The following is an 18,686-nucleotide window of genomic DNA, read 5'->3' on the forward strand; positions in this document are numbered from 1 at the left end:
TTTGGGCACTCAGTTTCCACCTGTGTCCCCTTGTGCGTGTTCCCCTTGTGTTAAATAGACTGTCTTAATCTACCCTATCAATCCCCTTCAGAATCTTGAATGTGGTGATCATGTCCCCCCTAACTCTTCTGTCTTCCAGCGAGGTGAGGTTTAATTCCCGTTGTCTCTCCTCGTAGCTCATACCTCTCAGCTCGGGTACTAGTCTGGTGGCAAACCTTTGAACCTTTTCCAGTTTAGTCTTATCCTTGACTAGATATGGACTCCATGCTGGGGCTGCATACTCCAGGATTGGCCTGACATATGTGGTATACAAAGTTCTGAATGATTCTTTACACAAGTTTCTGAATGCCGTTCGTATGTTGGCCAGCCTGGCATATGCCGCTGATGTTATCCGCTTGATATGTGCTGCAGGAGACAGGTCTGGCGTGATATCAACCCCCAAGTCTTTTTCCTTCTCTGACTCCTGAAGAATTTCCTCTCCCAGATGATACCTTGTATCTGGCCTCCTGCTCCCTACACCTATCTTCATTACATTACATTTGGTTGGGTTAAACTCTAACAACCATTTGTTCGACCATTCCTTCAGCTTGTCTAGGTCTTCTTGAAGCCTCAAACAGTCCTCTTCTGTTTTAATCCTTCTCATAATTTTAGCATCGTCCGCAAACATTGAGAGAAATGAATCGATACCCTCCGGGAGATCATTTACATATATCAGAAACAAGATAGGACCGAGTACAGAGCCCTGTGGGACTCCACTGGTGACTTCACGCCAATCGGAGGTCTCACCCCTCACCGTAACTCTCTGCTTCCTATTGCTTAGATACTCCCTTATCCACTGGAGCACCTTACCAGCTACACCTGCCTGTCTCTCCAGCTTATGTACCAGCCTCTTATGCGGTACTGTGTCAAAGGCTTTCCGACAATCCAAGAAAATGCAGTCCGCCCAGCCCTCTCTTTCTTGCTTAATCTGTGTCACCTGATCGTAGAATTCTATCAAGCCTGTAAGGCAAGATTTACCCTCCCTGAATCCATGTTGGCGATTTGTCACGAAGTCCCTTCTCTCCAGATGTGTTACCAGGTTTTTTATCACGATCTTCTCCATCACCTTGCATGGTATACAAGTCAAGGACACTGGCCTGTAGTTCAGTGCCTCTTGTCTGTCTCCCTTTTTGTATATTGGGACCACATTCGCCGTCTTCCATATTTCTGGTAGGTCTCCCGTCTCTAGTGATTTACTATACACTATGGAGAGTGGCAAGCAAAGTGCCTCTGCACACTCTTTCAGTACCCATGGTGAGATCCCATCTGGACCAACCGCCTTTCTAACATCCAGATCCAGCAGGTGTCTCTTGACCTCCTCTCTCGTAATTTCGAACTCCTCCAAGGCCGCCTGGTTTACCTCCCTTTCTCCTAGCACAGTGACCTCACCCTGTTCTATTGTGAAGACCTCCTGGAACCTCTTGTTGAGTTCCTCACACACCTCTCTGTCATTCTCTGTATACCTGTCCTCGCCTGTTCTAAGTTTCAATACCTGTTCTTTCACTGTTGTTTTCCTTCTGATGTGACTGTGGAGTAGCTTTGGTTCGGTCTTGGCTTTGTTTGCTATATCATTTTCAAAAATTTTCTCTGCTTCTCTTCTCACCCTGACGTACTCATTCCTGGTTCTCTGGTATCTCTCCCTGCTTTCTGGTGTTCTGTTATTCCGGAAGTTCCTCCACGCCTTCTTGTTCAGTTTCTTCGCTTCCATACATGCCCTATTATACCATGGATTCTTTTGTTGCTTCTCGGATTTTTCCCTTTGGGCCGGGATGAACCTGTTTACTGCCTCCTGACACTTTTGGGTAACATAGTCCATCATACCCTGTACAGACTTGTCTCTGAGGTCTGTGTCCCAAGGTATTTCACTTAGGAAACTTCTCATCTGTTCATAATTCCCCTTTCGGTATGCCAGCCTTTTGATTCCTAGTTCTTTTTGGGGGGAGATAAGTCCTAGCTCTACCAGGTACTCAAAGTTCAATACACTGTGGTCACTCATTCCCAAGGGCGCTTCCATCTTAACTTCCCTTATATCCCATTCATTTAGGGTAAATATCAAATCAAGCATTGCTGGTTCATCTTCTCCTCTCATTCTTGTTGGCTCTTTGGTATGCTGGCTTAGAAAGTTTCTTGTTGCCACGTCCAGCAGCTTAGCTCTCCATGTTTCTGGTCCTCCATGCGAGTCTCTGTTCTTCCAATCTATCTTCCCATGGTTGAAGTCTCCCATAATTAGTAGTCCAGATCCATTCCTGCTAGCAACCAAATAAAACCAAATAAATGTGTGTGTGTGTGTGTGTGTGTGTGTGTGTGTGTGTGTGTGTGTGTGTGTGTGTGCGCGCGCGCGCCATAGCCAGGCGCTGCCTCGCCAAACACAACACAGTGGGCCACAGACTGAAAAAACACGCCAGACTTAAGGCATTACTAGGCCGGGCGTGATCCCTGGAGCCCTCTAGCGGCCGGCACGGATTACTACCACGCTCTCCCCCCCCCCCTCCCCTCTCACCCCCTCCCCTCTCTCCCCTCTCTCCCCCTCCCCTCTCACCTCAACTCTCCCACCACTCTTCTCACCGTAATACATCAGTTATACAATGTTTGTGATGTAACTGTATAACCTGAGCTTGTAAAAGCACCCTAATCACCTTCAGTGGTTAAATGCTTAATAACTCACTAGTTTATTTAGCAGCTACCTAACCCTGTCAAAGTAGGAGACACGTATATGTGTAGCTATATATATTCATGTGTATATGTACATGTGTATGTATGTATGTATGTATGTATGTATGTATGTATGTATGTATGTATGTATGTATGTATGTATGTATGTATGTATGCATGTGTATATAGGATATGTGGAAGTCGGTTTTAATTGCATTTCACCTTTGTAAACGCACATTAATAACATTATGTAAAAAGACACATCAAACACCGTTTATGTGAGGCAGTCGTAAATATGTGTATTTATGAATTTCTGTCTGTAGGTTAGATCAGCATTTTAAAAGCACTACAATCACCTTCTGTGGTTGATTGTTCAGTAAATCACTGAACTATATGTTTAAGAGATCTCTCACCCTGTCCATGGAGAACAGAAGAAAATGGCAACCCGTTCTCGCACTTTCGTACAGTCAATATTGACTTATTAAATAAGTGCATATGTGACATACTAATTTATTGTGAATATTTTAGTTTACCTTGAAAAGCTTCATAGAAAACACCGGCCTTACCTAACCTTCTTTGTATGTTAAGATAAGCATCTTATTGCTTCGTAATTACAATTATTACTTAACCTATACCTATAATAGGTTAAGTAATAACTGAGAATGAAGAGAACGGGTTGGAAAATGTATATATATGCTGGTTAGCATTGTAAATGTCTGGCCACGTCTGTGGTAGAAAATAATAATAATAAAAAAAACTCCTCTCATAAGGCTTTCGACTAACCACACACTGATCGCTGCGTTCTCTCCCGGCCGAGTGGACAACGTTCAGGGGTCGTAGTCTTCAGGGCCCGGGTTCGATTCCCTGCCGAGGCGGAAACAGATGAGCAGAGTTTATTTCACCCTGATGCCCTGTTACCTAGCAGTAAATAGGTACCTGGGAATTAGTCAGCTGTTACGGAACTGCTTCCTGTGTGTGTGTGTGAGAAAATAAAATTAGTTTAGTAGTAGTTAGTAACAGTTGATTGATTGACAGTTGAGAGGCGGGCCGAAAGAGCAGAGCTCAACCCCCGCCAGCACAACTAGGTGAATGCAACTAGGTGTACACAACTAGGTGAATACACACTAATAAATTGAGAGAAGGAAGTGCAGGAGAACACTTCTGGCAACACTTCTGGCAACACTTCTGGCAACACTTCTGGCAACACTTCTGGCAACACTTCTGGCAACACTTCTGGCAACACTTCTGGCAACACTTCTCCACAACACAGGTGACAACACCTGAACCAGGAAAGGTTAGGTTAGTAACACCAGCAGCCCCAGAGTACACTAGACCGGCTTGTATTGTGTATGACACACACGTGTGTATGACACAGACGTGTGTATGACACAGACGTGTGTATGACACACACGTGTGTATGACACAGTCGTGTGTATGACACAGTCGTGTGTATGACACAGATGTGTGTATGACACAACGTGTGTATGACACAGTCGTGTGTATGACACAGTCGTGTGTATGACACAGATGTGTGTATGACACAGTCGTGTGTATGACACAGACGTGTGTATGACACAGTCGTATGTATGACACAGACGTGTGTATGACACAGACGTGTGTATGACACAGTCGTGTGTATGACACAGACGTGTGTATGACACAGACGTGTGTATGACACAGTCGTCTGTATAACACAGACGTGTGTATGACACAGACGTGTGTATGACACAGTCGTGTGTATGACACAGTCGTGTGTATGACACAGTCGTGTGTATGACACAGACGTGTGTATGACACAGACGTGTGTATGACACAGTCGTGTGTATGACACAGACGTGTGTATGACACAGTCGTGTGTATGACACACACGTGTGTATGACACACACGTGTGTATGACACACACGTGTGTATGACACAGACGTGTGTATGACACAGTCGTGTGTATGACACACACGTGTGTATGACACACACGTGTGTATGACACAGTCGTGTGTATGACACACACGTGTGTATGACACACACGTGTATATGACACAGTCGTGTGTATGACACACACGTGTGTATGACACAGACGTGTGTATGACACACAGGTGTGTATGACACAACGTGTGTATGACACAGTCGTGTGTATGACACAGTCGTGTGTATGACACAGACGTGTGTATGACACAGACGTGTGTATGACACAGTCGTGTGTATGACACAGTCGTGTGTAAGACACAGACGTGTGTATGACACAACGTGTGTATGACACAGTCGTGTGTATGACACAGACATGTGTATGACACAGACGTGTGTATGACACAGTCGTGTGTATGACACAGACGTGTGTATAACACAGACGTGTGTATGACACAGTCGTGTGTATGACACACACGTGTGTATGACACACACGTGTGTATGACACAGTCGTGTGTATGACACACACGTGTGTATGACACACACGTGTGTATGACACACACGTGTGTATGACACACGTGTGTATGACACAGTCGAGTGTATGACACAGACGTGTGTATGACACAGTCGTGTGTATGACACAGACGTGTGTATGACACACACGTGTGTATGACACAGACGTGTGTATGACACAGTCGTGTGTATGACACAGACGTGTGTATGACACAGTCGTGTGTATGACACAGACGTGTGTATGACACAGACGTGTGTATGACACAGTCGTGTGTATGACACACACGTGTGTATGACACACGTGTGTATGACACAGTCGTGTGTATGACACAGACGTGTGTATGACACAGTCGTGTGTATGACACAGACGTGTGTATGACACACACGTGTGTATGACACAGACGTGTGTATGACACACACGTGTGTATGACACACACGTGTGTATGACACAGACGTGTGTATGACACAGACGTGTGTATGACACAGACGTGTGTATGACACAGACGTGTGTATGACACAGACATGTGTATGACACAGTCGTGTGTATGACACAGACGTGTGTATGACACACGTGTGTATGACACAGTCGTGTGTATGACACAGACATGTGTATGACACAGTCGTGTGTATGACACAGTCGTGTGTATGACACAGACGTGTGTATGACACAGTCGTGTGTATGACACAGTCGTGTGTATGACACAGACGTGTGTATGACACAGACGTGTGTATGACACAGACGTGTGTATGACACAGACGTGTGTATGACACAGACGTGTGTATGACACAGACGTGTGTATGACACAGTCGTGTGTATGACACACACGTGTGTATGACACACACGTGTGTATGACACACACGTGTGTATGACACACACGTGTGTATGACACAGTCGTGTGTATGACACAGTCGTGTGTATGACACAGACGTGTGTATGACACAGACGTGTGTATGACACAGACGTGTGTATATGGACCAGGCGATGAATAAGAATGGACATAGAGGAGTCAACTATGGTATGCACATATACCATAGGCTCAGGAGTAGGCTCCAGCACCAGTAGGCTCAGGAATCTGTACACCAGTTGATTGACAGTTGAGAGGCGGGACCAAAGAGCCAGAGCTCAACCCCCGCAAGCACAATTAGGTGAGTACACACACACCTGACGCAGCCCTCAAGGGCCAGTACCAATGTGTTGTGTAAATTATCTCACTGTACTAATTAGTAATTCGTTTTTTTCAAGGCTGTTGTTGTGGTTGTTTTAGATTCAGCTACTGGGAACAAAATGTTGCGAGTAGCACTGGCTATGGCGACCCCGTAATGGACTTATCTGGCACAGGAGCGGGGCTGTATCTCTCTTTTTCTGTCTATCTGTCCCTTTTTCGAGATTGATTGATTGATAAAGATTAAGCCACTCAAGAGGTGGAACGGGCATGAATAGCCCGTAACCTTTTTCGAGGGACAGGTAGCCTGAATATACATTTGACACACCTCACCTGGCACTCTATAGAGCCAAGCTCTTGAAAGAAAACTTCAATGAATGAAAAATCTTCACGAAAACTTTAGCACAAGGAAAGAGAGAGAGTCAGAATTTTTCCACTTTATGGCTGCTTGGCTTGAACAACCACCCGCTTATAAGGGCCAAACTCCCGTTCGCCAAACCCCAAAACCCACCTTTAAGGCAGCAGCATAAGTGCCACTGTCTTGGCCACATTGTTGTCATTCCAAGAGGGAGGTGAAGAGCGTCGTAGACACATTCAACTCTCACTCAAATTCTTAGTTACTACTTGAGGGCTGAGGGAAGTGACTGGAGAGCTCGAGGGGTCGCAGTCCTAAGGGCCCGGATTTGATTCCCGGCTGAAGCAGAAACAAATGGGCAGAGTTTGTTTCACCCTGATGTACAGGTTCACCTGGCAGTAAATAGGTACCTGGGAGTTAGACAGCTGTTACGGGCTGCGCCCTCTCTGTGTGTGTGTGTGTGTGTGTGTGTGTGTGTGTGGGATAGAGATGACACAGAGAAATTACGTCGGGAGTCAGTACAACCGACGGTTAGAAAGGCGGGGCCCAAGAGCTAACAGCTCCGTCCTGCAGGTACAGACAGTCAGTACACACAGCTGGGCTGTTCAGCGGGAAGTGGCCGGGGCCTTGACGAGCAGATCACCCACAGCAACGCTGAAATGACGTCTTTAACTTTAGAATGGCTAGCAAATGGAATAGAGGGGGAGTTATACCTAAGGTGGGTTCCGAGGATCAATGCCCCCGCGGCCCGGTCTCTGACCACACCTACTTGTTGGAGGTCTGTTCAACCAGGCTGTTGGAAACGGCTGCTCGCAGCGTGAGGTGTGAATCACAGCCTGGTTGGTCAGGTATCTTTTGAAGGTATTTATCAAGTTCTCCTTTGAACACCTGGAGAGGTTGACCAGTTAGGATGCCCTTAGGGTTAGAGGGAGAATGTGAGAAAGTCTTGGGAAATGTAGGGAAAGTCTTGGGAAATTTGGGGAAAATCTTGGGAAATGTGGAAAAATCTTGGGAAATGTGGGGAAAGTCTTGGAAAATATGGGGAAAGTCTTGGGAAATATGGGGAAAGTCTTGGGAAATATGGGGAAAGTCTTGGGAAATATGGGGAAAGTCTTGGAAAATATGGGGAAAGTCTTGGGAAATATGGGGAAAGTCTTGGGAAATGTGGGGAAAGTCTTGGAAAATATGGGGAAAGTCTTGGGAAATGTGGGAAAGTCCTGTTTACCCAGTTCTCTCTAGGCATACCTGTTGCACCTGTGCTTTCCAACAATGTTTTCTCTCCTGCCATGCCTCCTGGTCTCATGTGATGTTATTTCCGTGTGCAGATTTAAAGCCAGTCCCTCAAATGTTTTCCAGTTGTAAATTCTTATATATGTATTCCCTGCGCTCTTGGGAATACAGATTGAACCATTTTAAGCAGTCCTAATAGTTGATATGTTTGATCCCTGCTTGATGGGGTTCAGGGAGTTCTTCTACTCCCCAAGCCTGAGGCCAGACTATAGTTGATATGTTTGATCCCTGCTTGATGGGGTTCTGGGAGTTCTTCTACTCCCCAAGCCTGAGGCCAGACTATAGTTGATATGTTTGATCCCTGCTTGATGGGGTTCAGGGAGTTCTTCTACTCCCCAAGCCTGAGGCCAGACTATAGTTGATATGTTTGATCCCTGCTTGATGGGGTTCTGGGAGTTCTTCTACTCCCCAAGCCTGAGGCCAGACTATAGTTGATATGTTTGATCCCTGCTTGATGGGGTTCAGGGAGTTCTTCTACTCCCCAAGCCTGAGGCCAGACTATAGTTGATATGTTTGATCCCTGCTTGATGGGGTTCAGGGAGTTCTTCTACTCCCCAAGCCTGAGGCTAGGCTTGACTTGTGAGAGTTTGGTCCACTAGGCTGTTGCATGCAGCGGCCCGCAGGACCACATACTCACCACAGCCCGGTTGATCCGGCACTCCTTGGAGAAAATGATCTAGTTTTCGCTTGAAGATGTCCACGAATATTATATGTATAATTTTAATATAATTAATTTTACATATAAAAGTTCATATGTTTTATTGAGTGGATTGTAGCAGTAAAGGTTTTGTGCATGTTCTTCAGGTCGCCAGTTCCTCCACCTTTGAGTGGGACTGTTGTTGTGCAGCCGTATCATTAACTACGGGCTCACCTTAGCCCGTGCTACTTGGAACACTTTGTTCCAGGTAGCAAATCTTAAACAACAACAACAACAAGAGCAACCATATGTCACTCTGGCAGGCACTAGTGTGTTGGCAAGTGCCATCACTGGTCTGGTGGTTGGTTGATCAGTCCAGCAACCAGGAGGCCTGGTCGACGACCGGGCCGCGGGGACGCTAAGCCCCGGAAGCACCTCAAGGTAACCTCAAGGTGGTGTCTCTCGGGTGTAAGGGTCTTGATATAACACCTGTCACGTTTGATACAGTTGTGACAGCTGCTTTATTCTTGCCAAACACACGACCAAACTACCACGTTGTTACAACCTTCGAACATGTTGTAACACCTAACAAGTTGTAACAACTTTCTAACACATAACTTTATAACACATCACTAAACCTTTTTAACAAGATGTAACAACTTTATAACAAGTTGTAACAACTGTATAACAAGTTGTAACAACTTTGTAACTTAAGTTGTAACAAGGTTACAATAGTGACTGTCACGATGTGTGCCCACGGGATGGGTATGGGGTGCATAATAAAGAAAGAAATTGAAGAAACTGAATTGTTCGCAGCGTTGTGTTCTTCAGAGGTAAGGTCTTCAGAGGTAAGGTCTTCAGAGGTAAGGTCTTCAGAGGTAAGGTCTTCAGAGGTAAGGTCTTCAGAGGTAAGGTCTTCAGAGGTAAGGTCTTCCAACATTACTCCCAAATCCTTCATATTGCTTTTTCACTCTACAGTGGGATTTGGCTGCGCTTTATTTGGTTTCCTTTCTATGCTTTAATTTTTTTCCATGGCGCAGGAGCTGGAACTTATCTTTATTGAACATATTATTTTCTTGACCATTGAAAGATCTGTCTTTACAAGCATGTCAACAGCTTTGAGATGCCAACATGTGATGGTATCCATAGGAATTTAATATCAAATCTGTTTTATTTGTCAGTTAAAACATTCATTCGTATATCACTGACTATTTTCTGGGTGTCACTACTATGTGCGTTCAATGCCAGGAGTGCACTCCGCGAGTTACAGTATATAAGTCCACTGCCTTTGTCTTTTAAAAATTCAGTGGCAAGGTATATGCCTGCAAGTTCGGTTTGAGTTGTACTTGCCCAGTCATTGACGCGCTTCATTGCTGTATGTACGAGAGAAGATTGTTCAAATATATTACATGCACATCTTGTACATCGTCCACCTTCTTCTACAGAGCCGTCGGTATAGCACTGATACACATCGTTACCCATACTCTGAGTACTCTCAGTGATGCTTTTCAGAGTTAACTGTTTTAATAAAGTAGAGTGTACACTATCTTTCTTGGGCGCATTTACAAAATCAACAGATAGATCCCAGTTATCCCTGGGATTAATTGGTTGAATAATGATTAATTGAGTTGGGTACATATTTAATATTTTGATGGAGTTGGCCATCTTCTAAAACCAAAATACATAATCAGCTTTCGCTCTTCTTCTCCAGAGCTCAGGTGAGTGCAGCATATTAGAAAGTTTAGCTGGAAACTTCATGTGTTGTCTAGATCTACTCAATGCCTTCACGCCGAAAACTGTGCTAATAGACAAAATTCTCTCACTTATGGTAGGTAATTTTAACTCTGCTCTCATATTAACTATTCTCGTGGACTTTGGAGCCCCAAGGATGAGACGCATAGTTTCATTGTGTAAAGTTTCAAGGATTTTTTAGCTCTTTGTCAGTATACAGTGTGAGATGTAGAGCATTGTAGTCAATCACAGAGCGTATAAATGACACATAAAACATTCTAGCAAGTCTCACGTTAATTCCATGATTGACACCAACAAGGACCCGCAAGGGCTTTAATCTCTCCCAAAGTCTCCTCTTGAGAGAAGAAAGGTACCCAGGGTCGTTAATGGGGACACCAAGGTACCCAGGGTCGTTAATGGGGACACCAAGGTATCTGTAAGACTCGCAGTTCTCAAGTGCTCGCCCATCTATATGATATGTCAGTCCATCCTCCTGTTATGGTAGTACTTATAATAACGATGAGGATCATAGTATATATATACCGACCTACAACGAAATTAGAAAATAGAAATCTGAATTATTGAGTTGGACAAACCAGAAAACTATAGTTTACTTGTGTTGCTTTGGCAAACTAAACTAACCTAACCTCCCTAGGCCTAATACACGATATCTGAGGCCTAATATAGTACATATATGTACTATACTAGGCCTAGGAATATTTAAGTTTGTTTTTTAGCTTCATTTATTTAAAAAAAATTACTAGTCAGTATACTACTATCTAAAAGCTAAGAACGTACGAATTCATGACTACTGACGACCGCCACAATAGTTACTGTCTAAAGAGGTACATGGGTTGAATAATTAGGTGGTGGAATACCACCTGGAATGAGGGCACGAGTTTTCTGTGCAGAGATAAGGAGGCCACATTCCTCAGCTCTAGTAGCAAAAGCGTCGAGCAGAACTTGCATTCTATGCTCGGTGGCAGCCTGTAAACATATATCATCAGCATAACAAATGACAGTGTCTTCATTATTAGTTGGAAGATCTTTAATAAGTTTATGCATCAGAACGTTGAACAACAAGGGATTGAGGACCCCTCCTTGTGGAGTTCCCAGTTCAAAGTGCTCTCTGTGCTTTTAACACCATTAAACAAAACATATGCTGTTCGATTAGATAAATAGCCCTTTATCCATTTCAGTAATTTTCCTTGTATTCCCAGCTCGGCAAGCTGTTCCAGTATGATTTCTATGTTTGCTGTTTCGAAAGCTGCTGCTAGGTCGATGAAGACTGTTTGAGGGGAAGCTTCAATATGTGCGAAGTACTCAGCAAAACAATGTTGTGTACTGAGCCCAGGCATAAATCCAAACAGTTGGGGTGACAGGTGCCCCTGTATACGATACATGAGTCGGTTAAGAACAATACGTTCAAGCACTTTACAAACACACGATGTTAGAGATATGGATCTATAATTATCTGAGTGTGGTTTGGGGATGGGAACAATGACACTGTCCAAGCATCAGGTAATACTCCTTCACTAAAACTTATTCTTTATAAGACTTAAAGTGGATTACCTGGCACTTGTGAGACCACAGTGTGTGTGGTGAGACGTTTCACCAGTAGCTAGGCACCATGCAGCCCCCCGTGGCCCTCCCTGGCCCCCCTGGCCCTCCCTGGGCCTCCCTGGCCAACAAAGGGCCCACAGAGGACCCACAGGGTCCCCTGAGGCCGAGCCTGACACCCACGTATATTTACTAATGAGATTGAGATCGTTGGGTTGTTTAGCTTGGTAATTATCTCTGTCTCGAGGCTGTTAAGGCCAGCTTTGCCCCCTTTTTCCCTGACTACTGACGTGCCTTGACCTCAGACATGACTTCTACACCCATCACTTGACATGGGACTCCCTCATATGACTCGGGTCTCTTGTCATGACTTTTCTCCGATATGACATGACTCCCTCTGACAAGTCACCGGCTTCTTACTCCCTCCCCCCCCCCGCCCGATATGATATAGGCTTATTTATTTTTTCACTTAACCCACCTTATAATGTGTGTGTATCGGTGGTGGTTAAGTGTAAAGGTAGTGTATAGGTGGTTAACCCACTTAACCACCTATTCTTATAATGTGTATAAGAATGGGAACATAAGAATAAGAGGTGAAATAAATAAAAAAAGAAAGAAAAAATGGGGGGGGGGGGTTAGTCATATGTTAGGTCACGTTCGTTAGAAAGGTTAGAACACTTCAGTATATACTGTGAAAGGGAAATACCCTGGAGAGCATGCAGAGATCGTTTACTGCTAGAGTCCACTCAGTAAAACATCTAAACTATTGGGACCGACTAAAGAGCCTAAATCTGTACTCCCTTGAGCGCAGGCGGGAGAGACACATAATAATTTACACGTGGAAAATATTAGAGGTGCTGGTCCCAAACCTGCACACTGAAATAACATTACATGAGACCAGAAGACATGGCAGGATGTACAGAATACCCCCGTTGAAGAGCAGAGGTGCAACAGATACACTGAGAGAGAACTATCAACATCAGAGGCCCGAGACTGTTCAACACGCTTCCACTACACATAAGGGACATAACTGGCCGACCCCTCACAGTGTTCAAGAGAGAACTGGATAAGCACCTCCAAAGGATACCTGGTTGATACCTGGTTGATGGGGTTCTGGGAGTTCTTCTACTCCCCAAGCCCGGCCCGAGGCCAGGCTTGACTTGTGAGAGTTTGGTCCACCAGGCTGTTGCTTGGAGCGGCCCGCAGGCCCACATACCCACCACAGTCCGGTTGGTCCGGCACTCCTTGCAGGAATAAATCTAGTTTCCTCTTGAAAATGTCCACGGTTGTTCCGGCAATATTTCTTATGCTTGCTGGGAGGACGTTGAACAACCGCGGACCTCTGATGTTTATACAGTGTTCTCTGATTGTGCCTATGGCACCTCTGCTCTTCACTGGTTCTATTCTACATTTTCTTCCATATCGTTCACTCCAGTACGTTGTTATTTTTCTGTGTAGATTTGGTACTTGACCCTCCAGTATCTTCCAGGTGTGTATTATTTTATATCTCTCTCGTCTTCTTTCTAGTGAGTACATTTGGAGGGCTTTGAGACGATCCAAATAATTTAGGTGCTTTATTGCGTCTATGCGTGCCGTATATATTCTCTGTATTCCCTCTATTTCAGCAATCTCTCCTGCTCTGAAGGGGGAAGTGAGTACTGAGCAGTACTCAAGACGGGACAACACAGTGCCTTGAAGAGTACAACCATTGTTATGGGATCCCTGGATTTGAAAGTTCTCGTAATCCATCCTATCATTTTTCTGGCTGTCGCAATATTTGCTTGGTTATGCTCCTTAAACGTTAGGTCGTCAGACATTATTATTCCCAAATCCTTTACATGCTGTTTTCCTACTATGGGTACATTTGATTGTGTTTTGTACTCTGTATTTTGTTTAAGGTCCTCACTTTTACCGTACCTGAGTACCTGGAATTTATCACTATTAAACATCATGTTATTTTCTGATGCCCAGTCAAAAACTTTATTAATATCAGCTTGAAGTTTTTCAATGTCTTCAGCCGAGGTAATTTTCATACTGATTTTTGTGTCATCTGCAAAGGATGATACGAAGCTGTGACTTGTATTTTTGTCTATATCTGATATGAGAATAAGGAAAAGCAGCGGTGCAAGGACTGTACCCTGAGGTACAGAGCTTTTAACTGCACTTGGACTAGATTTTATATGATTGACAGTTACTCGCTGAGTCCTGTTTGACAGAAAACTGAGTATCCAGCGTCCTACTTTACCGGTTATTCCCATTGACTTCATTTTGTGTGCTATCACGCCATGGTCACATTTATCGAAAGCCTTTGCGAAGTCCGTGTATATCACATCAGCATTCTGATTTTCTTCTAATGCCTCAGTGACTTTGTCGTAGTGCTCAAGTAGCTATGAGAGGCACGATATTCCCGCTCGAAATCCATGTTGGCCTGGGTTGTGAAGGTCATTGGTCTCCATGAAATTGGTGACCTGACTCCTAATCACTCATACTGTCCTCATAATGTCCTCATACTGCTTTTTTAGGATTTCACTAATTTCTTTGTCATCCTCCGTGTATGAACCTTCACTTGTACGAATAGGTCCAATACTGGCAGTGGTTTTTGCTTTTGATTTCGCATATGAGAAGAAATATTTTGGATTTTTCTTTATTTCCTGAATTGCTTTCTGTTCTAACTGCCTTTCTTCAGTTTCATATGAGTGTTTCAATTTCCGCTCGATTTCTTCAATCTCCCTATTTAAATTATTCCTTCTTTGACGGGAAATTCGTGTCTGCATAAGCAGTTCCGTTATTTTTTTTCCTGCGTTTATAGTGTCGTCTGCGTTCTCTTTCTACGTTAGATCTCTTTCTGGCTTTCCTCAAAGGAACATGTTTCAGACAGACTTGATACGCTTCCGAAGTCAGTTTTTCTATTCCTTCTGTAGGACTTGTATTACTTAGAACAGTTTCCCATGGAATGTTTGTAAGTTCCCTGTTTATTATCTCCCAGTCTATCCTTTTATTATTAAAATTGAATTTACTGAATAGCCCCTCTCGCTTTATCAACGTTTTAGGTCTATTCTGAGTATTGATGGTCGTTTGCACTTCAATGAGCTTGTGATCTGAGTATGTGGTATCTGATATCGTAATGTCTCTGATAATGTCTTCATTGTTCGTAAAGACCAGATCTAGAATATTTTCATTTCTCGTTGGCTCCGATATCTGCTGATTGAGTGAAAATTTGTCACAGTATCTAAGTAGTTCTCTAATCTGTGGTTGGTTAGGTCCTGATAGATTTCCTGGTATAATATTATTGTTTGCTGTTCTCCACCTGAGACTAGGCAAGTTGAAGTCACCTAGGAAGATGATATCAGGTATCGGGTTCTCCAAATCATCAAGGCTATTCTCTATTTTGCTTATCTGTTCTGTGAATTCCTCAGCCGTTGCATCTGGCGGTTTGTATATTAGAATAATCACTAAATTTATTTTCTCTATTTTCAATCCCAGTACCTCTACCACCTCATTTGTAACGTTTAGGAGCTCCGAGCATACAAGGTCTTCCTTAATATACAGACCCACTCCTCCATGTGACCTAATTTTCCTATCACACCTGTATAGGTTATAACCTGATCAACCAGGCTGTGACTCATACGTCAGGCTGCGAGCAGCCGCGTCTAACAGTCTGGTTGATCAGTCCAGCAACCAGGAGGCCTGGTCGACGACCGGGCCGCGGGGACGTTAAGCCCCGGAAGCACCTCAAGATAACCTCAAGGTATCAAGGTATGTTCTGCTGACATGATTCATTTGATCTGGATCCAATGGTATAGCCTGACCCCTTCTCGTGACCTATGCCACTTGACCCAGATTTCGGCAACTTAATTTGAACCCCCAACAACTTGACCTGTATCCCAGCAACTTGGCCTGTACCCCAACAACTTGACCTGTATCCCAGCAACTTAACCTGTACCCCAGCAACTTGACTTGAACCCCAGCAACTTGACCTGTACCCCAGCAACTTGACCTGTACCCCAGCACCTTGACCTGTACCCCAGCAACTTGACCTGGACCTTAACAACTTGACCTGTACCCCAGCAACTTGACCTGTACCCCAGCAACTTGACTTGAACCCCAGCAACTTAACCTGAACCCCAGCAACTTGACCTGTACCCCAGCAACTTGACCTGTACCCCAGCAACTTGACCTGTACACAGCAACTTGACCTAGACCCCAGCAACTTGACCTGTACCCCAGCAACTTGACCTAGACCCCAGCAACTTGACCTAGACCCCAGCAGCTTGACCTGTACCCCAGCAAGTTGTCCTGTACCTCAGCAACTTGACCTAGACCCCAGCAACTTGACCTGTACCCCAGCAACTTGACCTAGACCCCAGCAACTTGACCTAGACCCCAGCAGCTTGACCTGTACCCCAGCAACTTGACCTAGACCCCAGCAGCTTGACCTGTACCCCAGCAACTTGACCTAGACCCCAGCAGCTTGTCCTGTACCCCAGCAACTTAACCTAGACCCCAGCAACTTGACCTAGACCCCAGCAGCTTGACCTGTACCCCAGCAACTTGATCTGTACCCCAGCAACTTGACCTGAACCCCAGCAACTTGACCTGTACCCCAGCAACTTGACCTGTACCCCAGCAACTTGACCTGTACCCCAGCAACTTGACCTGTACCCCAGCAACTTGACCTGTACCCCAGCAACTTAACCTGTACCCCAGCAACTTGACCTGTATTCCAGCAACTTGACCTGTACCCCAGCAACTTGACCTAGACCCCAGCAGCTTGACCTGTACCCCAGCAACTTGACCTGTACCCCAGCAACTTAACCTGGACCCCAGAACTTGACCTGTACCCCAGCAACTTGACCTGTACCCCAGCAACTTGACCTGTACCCCAGCAACTTGACTTGAACCCCAGCAACTTGACCTGTACCCCAGCAACTTGACTTGTACCCCAGCAACTTGACCTGTACCCCAGCAACTTGACTTGAACCCCAGCAACTTGACCTGTACCCCAGCAACTTGACCTGTATCCCAGCAACTTGACCTGTACCCCAGCAACTTAACCTGCACCCCAGCAACTTGATCTGTACCCCAGCAACTTAACTTGAACAAAGCCAGGACTCAGGTTCATGTTGGGAAGGTTGTGTACCAGAGGCGGGTCGACGACGGCTGTGTAGAGGCAGGAAAGATTATTTTAGAAGACCAATCAACAAGATGATTAGAATCCCTAACATGACAGAAGAGAACATTGTTTGTGTCTGCAGACTTAACAACACTTCTCTTGTGTTCCTTAAGTCTGGCATTTAGTGTACAACCAGTTTCACCAAAGTATTGGATAGGACAAGACGAACAGGAAATAGAGTAGACACCAGCAGCATTAGAAGCAAGAGGAGGAGCAGTATGAACCAGATTGCTACGAAGAGTGTTAGTTTGTCGAGAGGCGAGCTTTATGTCAAGAGGACGAAAGGTATTAGTGAGAATCTTGAGATCAGATATGAAGGGAAGGCAGAGCACAGTGATACTAGTGTTGAAAACAGGTTTGGGATGAAAAAACACAAAATTTGTGCCTGCAAGCAACTGGATTTGCTTCTAGTGCACGCACAATAACGCAATATTTGAGTTATCAGGATAGGCGTCTAATGTACGCAATGATAACGCAATATTTGTGTCAGCAAGCAGCATGATATGCTTCTAGTGTACTCAACAATAACGGTGAGGCAACATTCATGCTTCAGACTGAAGGCAGCGCGTATAGAAGAAGGGGCCTGGCTCATCCACGTCTATATTAGATAAAGTGTTCCTAATGATTCCAAATTTGGACTTGGAGGATGGAGAACAGTGAACCTGATCTCCGGTGTGAGAGATCCATCACCATCCTGGATGACCCGCTGTCCTGTGTGGCAGTGAACACGACCGTCATCCTCACTGTAAGAAAACCCTAATTGAATTACACCAATTAAGCAGAATTGTTCATTAATTTTGCCAGTAAAGATGTTAATAATGACTATACGTACCCGACCGGTTGACGATTTCTCTAGAAATGGTTGTGAACGCCACAGTCATTCCCAGTACAGGTAGTCAACACTTAGACTGCTCTGAAAGAAGATGAAGAAGAAGAAGAAGTTGAGAAAGCCACCTCCATCCACAACTTTACGGCCAGATGCGACAAGGAATTCGACAGACACAATAGTTCGATTCTAACACAAGGGATACAAGGGACGTAGGCGTAGATAAAGAGCCAGGCCTCCCCTCCCACTAGACAATGATAGGCATATGCGTACTCCGAACCTCTTTGTCGTCTCAGACGCCGTAAAGAAATTAGCTTTTTGAATCCAAATTGGAATGCGGGAGTCCCTCCCCCCCCTCATCCTTTAACTGTACACTGGAGTCGTGTGTGTGTGTGTGTGTGTGTGTGTGTGTGTTTGTGTGTGTGTACTCACCTAGTTGTGCTTGCGGCGGTTGAGCTCTGGCTCTTTGGTCCCGCCTCTCAACCGTCAATCAACCTATGTACAGATTCCTGAGCCTACTGGGCTCTATCATATCTACATTTGAAGCTGTGTATGGAGTCAGCCTCCACCACATCACTGCCTAGTGCATTCCATTTGTCTACAATTCTGACGGTGAAAAAATTCTTTCTAACGTCTCTGTGGCTCATTTGGGTACTCAGTTTCCACCTGTGTCCACTTGTTAGTGTGTTGGGTGTTGGGTCTTCAGCCAACAGTCCTGTGGAGGGTGTCGCTGCTCCTGTGGAGGGTGTCGCTGCTCCTGTGGAGGGTGTCGCTGCTCCTGTGGAGGGTGTCGCTGCTCCTGTGAAGGGTGTCTGCTCCTGTGGAGGGTGTCGCTGCTCCTGTGAAGG

This window comes from Procambarus clarkii, chromosome 20 (assembly GCF_040958095.1).
Source record: "Procambarus clarkii isolate CNS0578487 chromosome 20, FALCON_Pclarkii_2.0, whole genome shotgun sequence".
Lineage (NCBI taxonomy): Eukaryota > Metazoa > Arthropoda > Malacostraca > Decapoda > Cambaridae > Procambarus > Procambarus clarkii.